The sequence below is a fragment of the Phalangium opilio genome, unplaced genomic scaffold (genome assembly GCF_054372755.1).
Source record: "Phalangium opilio isolate 3A_F unplaced genomic scaffold, DU_Popi_V2 ptg000240l_1, whole genome shotgun sequence".
Classification (NCBI taxonomy): domain Eukaryota; kingdom Metazoa; phylum Arthropoda; class Arachnida; order Opiliones; family Phalangiidae; genus Phalangium; species Phalangium opilio.
Genome location: NW_028324224.1, coordinates 624,459 through 637,386, shown reverse-complemented (window position 1 = coordinate 637,386; position 12,928 = coordinate 624,459). Strand labels below are relative to the sequence as shown.

General features: G+C 37.9%; 1 long non-coding RNA gene across 1 annotated transcript; it reads right to left on the bottom strand.

Moving 5' to 3' along the window:
- Nucleotides 1-12,193: 12,193 nt before the first annotated feature.
- Nucleotides 12,194-12,558, bottom strand: LOC149612614 (uncharacterized). The gene is made up of 2 exons (XR_016376375.1): nucleotides 12,439-12,558; nucleotides 12,194-12,379 (listed from the first exon to the last, which is right to left on the bottom strand). It is a non-coding gene; the product is annotated as an uncharacterized LOC149612614 (long non-coding RNA).
- Between the last annotated feature and the right edge of the window lie 370 nt (nucleotides 12,559-12,928).

The following is a 12,928-nucleotide window of genomic DNA, read 5'->3' as shown; positions in this document are numbered from 1 at the left end:
TCAGTTCAATATTTGACATGATTTCATAATTGAACCCGCCCAATGTGCCCGCCACATTGGCAACCCACTATGCACAAACGAAAGCAGGCTCTGGAATAGTGCCATACTTTGCCCGCGGGCGTGATAACGCATGCCAACATTGATTATTGATCTCGAGGTTTTTTTATAAAATGTCCCAAAAATGTGGGCACTCTGATCTTTTCCACCCTGTATATTGTATCTGTTTTCTGGTGGTACATTTAATAGAGTATAATATACGCCAATTAATTTATTCTTTGATTTAGCTGAGCCCAATGGGTTTACTGTCTGGAATGCATCTTGAAATATTATTAAATTTAGTGCCTTTTCTGAAAAGGCCAGATTTTCCCTATAGACTTTACCATCAGTTACGTCTCGTAACAAATTAGACTCTCTATTGTAAGTTGGCTTTGCAAACTGAAGCATTTTCGCGACTTCATGGTTAGAAATAAATGTTTTAAGTAAGTTTTTAATAGTCACGTAATTATGAAATAGTTTTTGGCCTTCGTGGTACCCGAGAAAAATGCCTACGGGGGTACGTAATTAAGTTGTTATTCGTTGAACTTTTTACGAATAGAATCGTTCATTGTGCCTAGCAAATCGCACTCTTTTATAGATTTTAAAACTTGCAAGACAGTTGTCTCATCAAGCCCCATTTCATTAAGTTTGAACCTAAGTTTTATTTCGAAATGATCTCATTCAATTTCTTTTAGAGACTGTAATTCTTCAATAATTGTTTGTATGGTGGACACGGGAATTAACTTTTTAGTCTCAAGCTTCAGATAAAAAAGCCCCAAGTTTCTAGCAAATAGGGTCTCGGTATCTGTATCAGTCACATCATAATTTAGGCTTCAATCGGCACCATTACCACCATCAAAAATTAGGTCACTACTGGGGTTTCTGTTAGTTTTTTCAGGAGAAACTAAAGCACTCGCATAAGGTACAAGAGAATATGCAGCCAGTATACGGTAATTCAAGATGGCGGCCACTCAAGGGGGAGGAGCCGGGTTTTCCCGATCTCCTCACTTTACCTGTCAATATTTGATTGATTGATTGCATAGGCTTATAACAAAAGGATGTTTTGTAGGAATAAAGACCACAATATAAAGTGAAAATTATTATTGACAAATTTATTCTAATCGTATTAAAACTAATTGTAATTAACATATATAAGAAACATTAAAAATTAAACAAAAAAACATATATTTGGAAAAAAATGTCTGCAGACAAAACCCCCAATTAATTAAAAATACAAAAATTATACAATTATATACAACTTTACAAATTTAAATTTACTTAAGATACCCGTAAGGGGTCGTGGTGTAGTCTGGGAAAACTCTGACTTTGTCGACGACTACTTGATACGTTTTAGTTTGATCAATTGTAATTAAAGTATGATTAGGTAATCGTCGAATTTGGGGACCAATGGGTACTTGCACAGAGTTCATTTCTGGTTTGCCGTTGTTGTTTACACCTAATAGTTTCTTCATAATATCAAAGTTTACGTGGTTTTCTGTTGATGAATTTAAATAGAAACCTTTAACTTTAATTATGTTAGTGATTTTTTCTGTTGCGGGATCATAAATGTTCATGGAATAATTTTTTGCTCCTGCGCTTCCAAACTCACAAATGTAAGCGTCTTTGCCGTATGGCTCTAGCTCATTCTTTAGCTCTCCAAGATAATCTCCTGTGGGGAGTATAGGAGCGCCATCTGGCGAGAGGTAGATCAGGCTGTCCGTATCCATATAAAAACATAGGTCTCCCACCATTTCGAGATGTTTTAAAAGGTGAAGGCGTGCCATACTTGTTGTATAGCACGCTATAACTACATTCGTATGCTTGTGAGCTATCTCGTTTTCTGCAATATCTTCTGATTTGACTAGAATAGTGTTGTCATTTAAGGTCAATAGTGTTTTGACCTCTTTGTCTGGGTTAAGAAGTAGTTCATATAGGGTTTTGGCGTCTTTTATGATGTTTGTTGAGGCGTGTCGGGTGTTTTGTCCAAACTTCCCCCAAAAAGAGTTCAACATGAGTTTACTCAGGCATCTTAAGCCTTCATTCTTTTCAATTTTATCGATGTCTAAATCGATCCCCTCGACTACTTTGTAATTTTTGACGTAGTTTTCTTTGTCTTCCTGAGTGACACATTCGGCATGGAATCCGCTAGCCAGAGTTTTATATTCGAGGAAGGCGTTTACATAGTCCTTAAAAAGACCGCCTTGTTTAGTATTGGGATCGTATTGGGTTATTTGATATGACCAGGCTTCATACATCCGCGTGATTTTGTACCCTCGTTCTACGGCGTACCTCAACTCATCGGTAACCCAAGTCCCCCTCAGTTCTCTTTGATCAGGTGTGTGTGTGCAGTCACCTTGAAATTGAGTTTTACAACAGGTGTAACAGAGGGGAAAGGTGAGCTTACCGTTTATACGGGCAGGCAGAACAGGATGGATCAGGTTTTGAGCCGGAAGTACGTCACATTTGAGAAGCCCATCGAAAGAGAAGATATCGGGGAAATTATCCAAAATAATTTTGGGATGACCAATAGGAATTTTTCCCGTTTTGTTGACGAAAGGGTACAAGCTAGTGAAATCCACGTAGTGCATTTTCTCTGTCCCCGTCGTTTTATGGTATAGCTTGTTAGCACAGCAGCGTCCGCCGAAGAAAGCGTCTCGGGGGTTTAATCTTTTGGATGTTTTAACGCGAATATCATTTCGTTTTAAAAAGTCATTAATTTCGGTGTTATTTGTTTTGTCTTGTTGCCATTCACATTCCCATTTGACATTGACTGTATATCCAAGGGCTTCTAGTTTGCTAATTTTGTTCTCGGTTCTCGTGTATCTTGTGTTTAACGTTTCAGTAGGGTCACCGTGTAACATCTTGTTTCTATTGACTCTTTGAACCTTTGTGCGGTGCACACGTTTTCTACTGTTGCTTCTAGTGTCACATTTTTCAGAACTTTGGAAACCATTTACACTTTTTTTCTGGATCTCCACATTGTTGGGATGTGCTGCCATTTCAACAGACAAGTGGGTTCTTTTAAACACACATTTTTGAATTTCATGTATGTTATAATTTTATAGTTAAAATATTGATTATTATAGTTAAAATATTGATTATCAGAATGATATTTAAGTAATCACTCATATTTCTAGCTTAACACTTAAGTTTTGAGCTAATTTCAGGTTTACAAGTGGGGACCTAAACCGTCTTCCTACCTTATAGCTGGGGACATTTGTGTATATATTTTTAGATTTTGAATTAGTGTCAAAGCCTATATGGTTCCATCAAGTATTTTAATTTCATTTTTCACACTCGATAAATTTACAAGTGGGGACCTTCACTGTCATTTCAACAGACAAGTGGGGTCTTTTAAACACGCATTTTCAAATTTCATTTATATTATAATTTCATAGTTAAAATATTGATTATCAGAATGAAATTTAAGTAATCAGTCCTATTTCTAGCTTAACACTTAAGTTTTGAGCTAATTTCAGGTTTACAAGTGGGACCCAAACCGTCTTCCTACCTTATATCTGGGGACATTTTATGATTATACACTTTCAAGATCCACGCAGTGACTTCATTGACAAGTGGGGACTTTCACCTAGCGACATCTATATCTGAAATTTGAAAGTAATCTGGAATTAAGGTCCCCATTTATGCGGTGAAAATATCGTGTGTTTTCAGGTCCTTACATATAAATGTCTTGGGTTCTTTTTCCACGGCGAGCGTTTAATTATATGCTTTACGGCGCTCAACTAATTATTAAATCCTCTTTTTAATGAACTATAGTTAATTGGGTCCTCAGATGTCAATCACTCCTTACCGGTCCCCAAGTGTCAATCGTGTGCCCGTGGGGGTGTGTGGGGGAGTGTGTGTGTCTGTGTGTCTGTTGTTACACCCACGTGACCGCGTTCGCAGTTTCCAAATCGGAGCAAACGTGTTCCCCATTTCCGAACTGCTTTCACAGTAGTAATTATTCGTGAATAACGCCTACTTTGTGTAATTCCCGCAGTTCTTCCTTGAACTCTTTAGATGCAATCTCATTATGAACTGGAGTGCCCAGTTTTTAATAACATTTTCTAAAACATGAAACGCGTTTAAAGCTACTCGAGGATTCCGAGCGTAGAGTTTTTTCCTAATGGCACTGACGGCGTATTCAGCCCTGATTAATAGTTGAATCTAATTAATATTTACGCCTAATTGTAATTCCCAAGGTTACGTCATTTTGGATACATACGGGACATCCTGTTGACTTATAGAATCACAAATGTTCAAAATCGAAGCCCAATCAGGTTCAACAAGATAATGGCTCGTAGCAGCCTCTAAAATTTAATTAATAAAATGAAACTAATGACTATGACTCATTCATTGTGATGATGTGATCGTTGTCAATGTCATTTATAAAACCAACTTACCTAAATATTTGTCGAAGTCTGACATCTTCGCTGTCTTCGGGAAGTAATAATTACTTATTAATTACGGTTAATTAACAACTATGTACTATTAAATTCGTATCAATGAATAGAAGTCAAGTACATAGACATTAGAATACTATTAAGAACCAAGATCCTAAACAGCAACGCTGACCCTGTCTCAGCGGCGTAAAATTAAAAGACCACGAACAAAGTGCGCGAACCACGGTCATAAAAGGAGCCAAAAGAAGCCACGTGATCTATGCCGGCGCCGAATTCGGTTTATCACAGCAGGAAGCCAGGAAAGAAGCTGAGAAAGTTGCAACTTTTAAACCCATGGAGAAATATTACTGGAGTTGATGGTAAGAATAAATCATTTTGGGCAAAAGCGTTAAAACCAATAACTCGCTGAAAGTTCTCTGATGTTCAGCCCCAGTCTAAGGTAGTTAGTACTTAGTATGTTATTTTCCTAAGCCTAATTTTTGGAATTTTGGCGCCAAATTTGGCGGAGAAAATGCGGAGGGTGAAGCCAGGGATGTTTGATATATCGTCGACACTATACGGGACTTACGAGGTTACCGCCCCCTTTTCGGAGAGTTGTTCTGCCAAGGCTACAGAGCGCGTTCGACAACAGGCAATGTCAGCCACTAACTGAAGGCCGCAGACAGGTTATGGCAGCGCCAACAGAAAACGTCTAGTAAATCCAGTATAGAGTGTGGACGATATATCAAACATCCCTGGTGAAGCCGACGATCTGGACCTGTCAGCTTACTTTATCATTATATTTAGTCGTAATTATGTAAAATAACTTCGAAAATTTATTTAAAACGGAAAGATAATCAGTTTCTGCGTGTTTTGATAGCTTATTTTCAAGAATTTCTCGATAAGTTACGGGTAATTAAAGTTTTGAGGAGCGCTATGATTAGTAGGCATGAAGGTCCCAAAGTGTTTCATTGGCAAAAGAAACAACAATTAGTTGGTAGTTAGTAATTAACTTTATCTTGGTTTTAGAGCAAGTACAGAAATATTTAACACAAAAAAAAATTCATTTAAGCAAGATATCCTTAATTTTTTGATCCATAAATTATCCATTAAAAGCAAAACTTAACCAAATCCCTAGCAATTTATGTGGGCAATTAACCCCCTTTTATAATGAAAGAATTTAGGTTCGGTCGTAAATAGGGAAACTGATTTTCGCGCTGTATCTTTCCCGCCTACTTGACGAAGAAATCGTGTACCAAGTCCCTTTCCCTACAGAAAAATAATCCCTTTAACCTACATAAAGTTGAATGAGACTTAACTAATAGGAACTAAATTATTTTTAAGTTTGCGCAGACTGCAGTCTGGGAAATAAGGATATTTTTTAAACTAGTCCTTGGGACCAGTGACCCCCTAGTGTCTTAAATAATAAACTGGTCTGAGGTCTCCGGAGTGGTCTCAGCCTTTGTTCTATTATAGATTTGCAATTAATAAACTGGTCCCGAGGACCAGTAACTCCAACTTTTTGAATTAAAAAACTAGTCCAAGCAATTAATAAACTGGTTTTGGACCAGAGAAAGTGTGCTATTTCAAAACTGGCGCAGATACGCCAATGAATCAACCCCCACCCCCATCCTTGTACGTCCCGACCCTGAGGATTTGTTACATCGAAGCTAGTTCAATTCAGTCTCAAATGATTTTGTAGAAACGCTAATCGGAAAACAATAGTCAACGCTAAGCCTAAACCACGTGGTCGTACCGGATTGCTAGGGTGAAAATGGCGAGCCGACAGGCAAGAATGAAGCCAATACGCGCTAATCACGATTAAATGTGCCAAACATCTAACCTTAAAATTACGCGACAATTCACCAGTTACCGCTACAACTTAGAAAGAATCGTTCCCATAATTAATACAAATGAAACCTTAGGAATTCCGTATTTTATCAACTAATAATGGGCTAATTAAGTTAACCTAAATTATGGTTTAAATTCAAATTAAATACAAAAATTACCCTAATTACGATTTTAAAGTATGGTTGCAATGAAATTTTGCGCTTACCAAGTTACCACTTCGGAGTCACGTTAGTGAGAGAATAAAATTTCTATTACGTTTTTCTTACCAGCTGTAGGAATAGACCGCCAGGGGGCAAAGTGGCTCACTAGGAAAAAAATAGACCTATTATAATCAATAGGCCAAAAAAGGTGTGCGAGTCATATTTTTTGGGAGAAGCAATGGGGAACGCGTCATGTTTCGGCCATATAAAGCGACCTTTACACGCTCAATGTTTTGCACAAATTAAGTGGGGAACATACATAAAATTCATCATCTTTTAAATTTTTACCAAGACTTTTCACTAACTGTGCAAATAAAAATCTATCATGATATTGAAAGCTCAAGATATAGGACAAAAAATTTAAAATTTTATTGGACAAATATATTGATCATATTCCATATTATTAAATTATATTGAATATATTTTATCATAATAAAAGTGTTGATGTTGAGTCCGTGGACCTCTTACAATTTTATTGACCACACATAACATATAAATCGTTAAATACACAGACTTTTTTTCGAATGCGAAATATTGTTCGTATTTTAATAACATTTTGAGCAATAAAAACTCACTCAATATATATGTTCATTTTTTTACGCAAAAATTGTCCAAAATTTACCGCAATATTATTTTACATTTCCTAAAACATATTGTAGCATTAGGGTGCCCTTAACATTCGCGACTCAAAAACAGGGACAAAAACCTCAGGGAAATTTCGAATGTTTAGTAAAATTCAGGGAAATTTGCGTCAAACAGGGGCGGAGTAATTACGCAAAATGTTCATAACCATACCCTCCATAGGATTAACATTACACTCAACTTTGAAGGCTCATAACTCTGGTGTCGAACTTTTTGTTATTACCTTATGGTTATAGTGTCGAACTTATGGTTATTACCATTATTACCATAGACATTATTCGTGTTCTCGAAGCCTTTAGTTTGAATCTACTGTCAGCGGTTTGCCATATTACCAAATTACCAAGCTCGCGGCTTTTGTTCTGCCGGACTCATGACGGTGTGTTTTACTATAACTGTATCTGAGACCTGACTAACAAAAACGCTTAACGGTTGCATATTGAATTGCCTATGGCGCCTTATAAAATACCTTGCCCAAAGTGTGAAAAGGGCATTTTTGGGAAAGAAAAATACATCCCCTGCAAACTTTGCCCAGTTAGAGTTCACACGGATTGTATGAACCTGAAATTAGAGGAAGATATACTTGCATTCTGGGATGGTAATGAATCTAAGTATACTTGCAGTATGTGTAAAAGGAAGAGTAGTGAAGGTCTACTACCGATAAATCCTCCTGATTTTTCCCAAATTTTGGGCACAAATCACACCCCATCCATAGTAAACGCCAACGATAATAGAATTAATGTAATTTGTAGCAGGGACAAAGAGATTAGTGATAGACTATTATCCATTGACTCTCAAAGCTGTTCTTCCAAGGAAGACACAACTAAGACAAGAGTACCGACAGTTAACTTGACAACAGCCTCGGTTAACTCCATTAAAACGTATATTTCAAGTGAAAACAAGTCACTAAGACACGTTTTTGCGGAATGCATCGCCAAACTGATAAGTGAACACACAAGCACAGTGCTAGATAATAACAACATTCAAAAATGTATCATTGAAAGGCAAGCGAAGGAAATAAAGTCACTAGCTGTAACCATAGACGTTCTGGCAAAGAAGCTACAGGCCTTGAAAACGGAAAATATCAGGTTAGCGACACTTACAATGGATACGTCGCGATTGGACACACTATTGGTGGAGATGCAATACCTAAAATCTGAAAACACAAAACTAGCAATCTTGTCCACTGATGTGCTATCCGCGGTTTCGGAGGACACGACAAAATTGGATAATTTGGCAAAGGGAATTCAAGCCTTGAAACTCGAAAACTCTAGGAAATGCACACTATCAGCAGACACCCTTCGAGAGGTTTCAGAACTTAACAATAAAGACGATACTTCCCCCATGACCCGCATGCACAAGGAGACCGAGGAAAATGCTGAGCATGGTAATAATAACAACAACCCATCGTGGGCTAAGGTCACGAAACGAAAAGCAAAGAAGATTAACCACAACACCACGAAAAATGTGAATACTTACCAAGTTACCAAGAAGAAAAAGCACGTGGTAGTCGGGAGCTTTACGGGGGCTCTATTCAAAGCAGCGGAAAAGGAACGTACCACCATTCTTCGGAAAAAGGCTGTTTTGCGACCCATCTCGAAATTGCATTAACTAGCATCGACCTTACAAAATGGCTATTAGACGAACACGGATTTAAAACAATTAAATGTCTGAAATTCAAATTAAAACATAACAAGTTCTCATCTTTCTACATATCCTCCTCTCACGACGAGTATGACAAACTGTTGGACAGCGAAATTTGGCCGAAAGACGTTCATGTAAAACCATTCTGTGGAAGTCTTTACAACAACCAAATAGATGCGGAGGGCAAAGAGTCGAGACCATCAAATAGGTCAATCGCGCAAGAACAATTCGCATCAAACAATGAAGACTCGCAGGCTACGAATAACACGTCCCCAGTGCAGAGTCCAAATAACATTAATAAGACACGTCCTCTAACAGAAACAGAAATAGTTGTAGAAGTTGTCAATTAAGAAAACTAGACTACCCGACCAATAATTGCCGAAGAATAACAAGTAAAAATTCCAAAGAAGACAACAGCAACCGGTAATATGGCACCGCTCAAATTAAAACAGCTCCGAATTGGCTACCAGAATGTACGAGGCCTAAGGACGAAATTAGACATTATCAGGACAAACCTATTGAGCAGCACCGAAGATGTAATCTGCTTGACGGAAACGTTCTTAAACCATACACACTTCGACAAAGACTTTGTTCCACTTGATATGCACGTTTTTCGAGCTGATCGCCAACAATTAAACGTTAAGGACAGGAGAGGAGGCGGGAGTCTGATTCTAGTACGAAAAAGTCTCTTGGTAAAGAGACGGACTGAACTTGAGCTCCGACCGGAATGTGTATGGATTGAAATAGACGGAAGAAATGGACATAAGACTTTAATCGGGAATCACTATTTCGCTCCTAAAATAACAAAAGAAGAGTACGCGCAATATTTTGACCAACTTTACGCCAAATTAGAAAATGGCCCAGGCGACATTGTCATTGTAGGCGATTTTAACATTCCTGGAGTCAATTGGGACATTGGTCAGACAAGCGAATGCAATTCTCGAGTAAAACCAAAGGCGGAAGTCGTTCTTCACTTTGCACTGAGTCTAAACTTGCATCAGTATAATTCTTTCCGAAATGTCTCTGGAAATATTTTGGATCTCGTTCTCACAAGCAGGCAGACCAGACACCACTAGTTGAAATAGATGTGTTTCACCCACCATTGTCGATCGTCATACGATTGAATGAGAACCTGCACATGGTACCTAAGAAAAACATTCAGAAACGATTCAACTTCAAAAAAGGAAACTATACCAACCTATATACTTACCTCCGTGATCAGTCCTGGAAAGAGATACTAGCCGATCAGCCAGTTGACGATGCCGTCGAGGCACTCCATACCGTAGTCGATGACGCGATAAATCGATTCATACTAAAAAGTATTTGCAAATCCTCAAAATATCCACACTGGTTCTCGCCGGAACTAAGAAAAACCCTGTGTCGAAAACAGTATTTCCATAGAAAGCATAAAAGATCAAACAATTGGATAGACCTACAAAAGTTTAAAGAGCTACGCAAGGAAGCTCAAAAGCTGCTAAGGATTGACAAGGACAACTATGGCCGATCAATAGTGAAGGAATTGAAAGAAAAGCCTCAAAATTTATGGAACTACATTAACAGCAGAATTAAGCCTAAAGTTAGAGAGAACTTACGATTGGAAGGGGTAAACAACGAAACCATTGTCGAAAATGAAGAAATAGCTCAAACATTCAAGCACCATTTTGAACAATTATGCGGGGGGAGAGAGACTTACTCACCGACAAGGAGCGAACAATAGTATTAAATAATATGAGAGGCAATTTATTACAACATTTCCTTTGTCTTCAAATCACAGACAAGGATGTTGATGAGGCTATTAGAAACATTAAACCGAACAAGGCCATAGGAATCGATAATATCCTTGGATTTGTAGTTAAAGCCTGCGCGCAGTCGTTATCCAGTCAACTTAGGCACATATTCAATACATCACTGAAACAATGTGTTTTTCCAAAAAAGTGGAAAATATCTTTGGCGGTACCAATATTTAAAAAAGGGCGGAAAGAAGACGTGAACAATTATCGGTTGATAACCATTATCTCCGTGTTTGCAAAGCTCTTCGAAAATATGGTACATAAGTACTTTAGTAATTGGTTCCAGTCGGCTCTAGCGCCTTCGCAACATGAGTTTAGTAAAGGAAGATCAATAAACACGAATCTACTTACTTTTATGAATTTCTTGGTACCAAGAGTTTTAAACCGGAAGCAAGTGGATTGCATATACATGGACCTAAGCAAGGCTTTTGACCGAATGGACCATGAGATACACTCTAAGAAATGGAAGTGTTAAAAAAGTGTTAAAATGGTGCAAACACCGTAAAAACACCCAAAAGAGAGTTTTATTACCTTGAGTTTTTAGGGGCCAAATTAAAGTGTAAATTCGGTGTACAATAACACTATTAAAACACCGTTTTGAAATTAAACATGTAAAATTATAGTATACTGCGGGTTTCTTAAGAAAGGTCTTTCTTTTTCATTAATGTTTTAATATTAAAGTCAATACGGGATTTACGAGAGGTTTTCTGTGGGCGCTGCCATAACCTGTCGGCGGCCTTTAGTTAGTGGCTGACATTGCCTGTCGTCGAACGCGCTCTGTAACCTTGGCAGAACAACTCTCCGAAAAGGGGGCGGTAACCTCGTAAGTCCCGTATACAAACAGTAAAAAAATATTGAAAAACGTAATTGTTAAACCTTTTTTAAAGATAATATTCATGAAAGAATATATTTTTATCCTATAAATAAAATTAACAAGGAAATTGGTAATCCGACGGTATTGTACATTCATAAAGCACTGCTAAACGTGTTAGATGACACTCTTAAAAGTGTTAAGCGACACTCTCGCAGTGGCGTCGCTAGGCCTTTTATGGGGGGCTATATCGCCCCCAAATTTCAAAGTTAACCCCCTCAAAAGAATCTGTAAACTATACCAAAAAAATTGCTCGTAGCCCCCTAAAATTCTTTAACAATATAGTGTATAAAATTATAATGAAAAGTGCGTTAAGTTTCATCTTTGTAGATATGAATTTCAATATCAAACAGTAGTGCATGGGACTAAAAGCAAACGAAAACTAAACTTACTAAAGACGAGTGAAATTCTTTCATCCACAATTGTCTCATAGTCAATAACTCGGTTCCGTACTCTTTATCAATAAAAGTTTGTATATCTTTAATATACGAATAATAAGATTAAGCCCCCAAATTTCAAACCCTAGCAACGCTATTGTACTTTTGAAAATGTTACGCGATACTCTTAAAAGTATTGTGTGACACTAAAAAAACGAGACTAGGTTAGGTACTGGCCTCACAGTATAGCAATTATTATTATTATTATTATTATTATTGCCACTCGAGGAGCCATTGGTGCCAATTGATGATTACCATCCGCCATTCATTGTTTCGTTTCTTGCAAATTTGAAAGCGGTAGCTGCAATGCGTGACCCGGTTTATAATTTCGCCAAGGGAAACTATTACCATCTCTACACTATGGTGCGAGATTTCGACTGGTCGTTGGTTTTGGACTCGAACGATGTTAACTTCTGTGTTACTACCCTCACACAATGTCTGGCTAATGCCATGAACAAAGCTATACCCCTGAAATATTCGCGATGCAATAAACGATTTCCGCATTGGTATTCTTATGAGCTTCAACGCGCTATTAAAAGGAAAAAATATTATTATAAAAAGAAAAACCGCACCGGCGATTTGACTGACCTGGATAGTTATCGGTCCTGTCGGGCTCTTGTGAGTAGACTCATTGAGCGCGATAGGTCCAATCTGGCTAGCCAGGTTTGCCAGGACGCTTTGGCTCATCCCAAAAAATTTTGGAATTACGTAAACGGCAACATCAAGGAAGGGCATCATACTATCTCCTTGAAAATTGATAAAAAACTAGTTACTGAGGCGGAAGAACTCGGGCGTACCTTTGCGGAACACTTTTCAAACATAGCAGTTGACCACTCCTTGCCAGGATCCAAGTATCGCATGAACAGTAACGCCTCTGCTACTGCTACTGACTCTTACAATTATCAGCATATTTCTTCGTTGGATGTTTACAAGGCCATTATGAACCTGCCAAACAAGCTTTCCACTGGCATAGACAATATTCCCGCCTTTATTATAAAAGGATGCGGCGATTTGCTTTTGTCACCCTTAGTTCATATTTTTAATTTATCGATTAGTACTAGAACATTCCCCGAGAAAT